Source organism: Miscanthus floridulus, chromosome 6, assembly GCF_019320115.1.
Source record: "Miscanthus floridulus cultivar M001 chromosome 6, ASM1932011v1, whole genome shotgun sequence".
In the NCBI taxonomy this organism is placed as follows: domain Eukaryota; kingdom Viridiplantae; phylum Streptophyta; class Magnoliopsida; order Poales; family Poaceae; genus Miscanthus; species Miscanthus floridulus.
This window is the reverse complement of record NC_089585.1, coordinates 145959593-145962655: the sequence shown is the minus strand read 5'-3', so window position 1 is coordinate 145962655 and position 3063 is coordinate 145959593. Positions and strand designations below refer to the sequence as shown.

At 56.2% G+C, this 3063-nt stretch overlaps 1 pseudogene; it reads left to right on the top strand.

Annotated features, from left to right (window-relative positions):
* On the top strand, positions 1-1920 carry LOC136460109 (ammonium transporter 2 member 2-like; annotated as a pseudogene).
* The last annotated feature ends 1143 nt before the right edge of the window (positions 1921-3063 follow it).

Here is a 3063-nt window from a genome sequence, read left to right as displayed (position 1 = left end):
TTGGAACCGATGGCTATTAAACGCCCATCTCCGGTTATCAGCCACTTCGCGCGCAGTTGTTCACGTACTCCTTGAAGCTCGCTCAAACACTAAGCCAATTGCACGTCGCGTCCACCGGAATGGCGTCGCCACCGGAGCCCGGGCCGTACATGCCCGACCTCCCGGCGGTGCCGGCGTGGCTGAACAAGGGCGACAACGCGTGGCAGCTGGTGGCGGCAACGTTCGTCGGGCTCCAGTCCATGCCGGGGCTGGTCGTGCTCTACGGCAGCATCGTCAAGAAGAAGTGGGCCGTCAACTCTGCCTTCATGGCGCTGTATGCGTACGCGTCCACGCTCATCGTCTGGGTGCTCGTCGGCTTCCGCATGGCGTTCGGCGAGCGCATGCTCCCGTTCTGGGCCAAGGCTGGGCCAGCGCTGACGCAGGACTTCCTGGTGCGCCGCGCCGTCTTCCCGGCCACGGCGCACTACGGCCGCGGCGGCGTGCTGGAGACGCCGCGCACCGAGCCATACTACGCGCAGGCGTCGCTGGTGCTGTTCGAGTTCGAGTTCGCGGCCATCACGCTGGTGCTACTCGCCGGGTCGCTCCTCGGGCGCATGAACATCAGAGCGTGGATGGCATTCACGCCGCTGTGGCTGCTCTTCTCCTACACCGTCGGCGCGTTCAGCCTCTGGGGCGGCGGCTTCCTCTACCAGTGGGGCGTCATCGACTACTCCGGCGGATACGTCATCCACCTCTCCTCCGGCATTGCAGGCTTCACCGCCGCATACTGGGTAAACCTCACGTAGACGGTAGACACGTACTAGTAGCATATCTGTACCAGTGTACCACAATAACAACGTGATACTGACAGGTGGGCCCCAGACTGAAGAGCGACAGGGAGAGGTTCTCGCCGAACAATATCCTTCTCATGATTGCCGGCGGCGGGCTGCTCTGGCTCGGCTGGGCCGGCTTCAACGGTGGCGCGCCGTACGCCCCCAACATAACCGCGTCTGTCGCCGTGCTCAACACAAACGTTAGCGCCGCAACGAGCCTCCTGACCTGGACCTGCCTCGACGTCATCTTCTTCGGCAAGCCCTCGGTGATCGGCGCGGTGCAGGGCATGATGACCGGGCTTGTCTGCATCACGCCCGGCGCAGGTAACGAGCCTCTCAATTTCATCTCGAAACAATCGTAACGTCATGTGTTCACTGAGCAACACATGCACATGATGGTGCCATGCTGGTTTGCGTGGCGCAGGGCTGGTGCACACGTGGTCGGCGATGCTGATGGGCGCGTTCGCGGGCAGCGTCCCGTGGTTCACGATGATGATCCTGCACAAGAAATCCTCCCTGCTCATGAACGGGCGTGCTCGGGGGAGTGCTCCCGTGGTTCCACACCCACGCCGTCGCGGGCGTGCTCGGGGGAGTGCTCACGGGCCTCCTCGCCACCCCGGAGCTCTGCGCCCTCGACTCCCCTGTCCCGGGCGCGCGTGGCGTCTTCTACGGCGGCGGCGTCGCGCAGATGGGCAAGCAGCTCGGTGGCGCGCTCTTCGTCACCGTCTGGAACCTGGTGGTCACTAGCGCCATCCTCCTGTGCATCGGCCTCTTCATCCCGCTCCGCATGCCCGACGACCAGCTCATGATCGGCGACGACGCGGCGCACGGCGAGGAGGCCTACGCGCTCTGGGGAGATGGCGAGAAGTTCGACGTGACGCGCCCGGACACGACGAGGACCGGCAGTGCCTCGGGCGGCGCCGCGAGGGAGGACACGGTGGCGCAGCGACTGACCAGCATGGGTGCCAGAGGTGTCACCATTCAGCTGTAGCTCCTCCCGTTGCTTGACTGGTCAGTGGGCCTGGGCTCTCTGATATCGACATGCTTGTTTCTTGAGTCTTTGATGTTCAGTGTTAGCTGATGTATGTCGTCGTAATTTCTTTTCCTGATGATGAGATTAGTTTGTTTCGATCTTCAAATGTCGACTTTGATAATCACCGGTGTCCTTTGTTCTTATGGTGCAGTGCTAATGTGGCTATTTATAAGTGTGACTACTTTGCTTAAACAACTCATCATAATGACTTAATGAGTCTGTTATTACATCAGAGATTCAGAGCTGTTTTTCAGGCAAAACTGAAAGTCCAACGTTAAAATCCTAAATTGCTACTGTACTATGTACTCAGTAACTAGTAATTCATTGATAGATCCTTCATATTTCAACCATAAAAACTAGACAGGAAGAGGAAGAGAGCCAAATTAACAATGCGGCCCCTGCTACATGGGTGCTCTACAGCAGTAAAAAATTTGGAGGACATGAGAAATTGAGAAGAAAAGAACAACAGAGAGAAGAGATTTGATACGGATGCTAAAGAATATGGACCACTTGGGCTTCCCAAGTTGACCAACAGCAGGCCACGCTTCTCAGTTTTCACCGTCCCATTCATGCGGCTCACGTACTGTCCCTGAAAATTTTTCACCAACCGCCTCCAGGTGAACTTTGAAAACCGGCCTCCTTTGCATACGTCCTGTATGTTGGTTTGGAATGCTTTTTTTTTTTTTTGAAACGAGGCTTTTCATTACTCCTCTGTCACAGCTGAATCGCTGGACACCAAACCTTCAAAAAACGGAGGTACACAATGCCAAGTGGCGCGATCACCACTGGGCATCTTACAGCCTATTGAGGCAAACTCATGAGCTAAATTATTACAGACACGGGGACAGACATTAACCCTACACATGGAGAACTCTGCAGCCATGAAATGTTTGATCTCTATAATCATCCCGCCTATCGGTGACAGTCTGTACTCATCGCCTTGCAGAGCAGTCTTCACGGTAGTTGCATCCGTTTCAAGTATCACCTGTGCCATCCCCATCTGAGCCGCCATTTTCAGTCCTTCAAAGCATCCCAGCAATTCAGCTTGGAAAGCACTCTGTAAGAAATCTTCCCTGCCGCTGCCATCTTTCCACATCCTGCCTTCATTATCCCTGATAACATAACCCCATCCACCGTCTCCCAACTGCTCAAAGAAAGCTCCATCAGAGTTAATCTTAAGGACCCCCCTGCTCCGGCTTCTCCCAGCCTTTTTTCTGA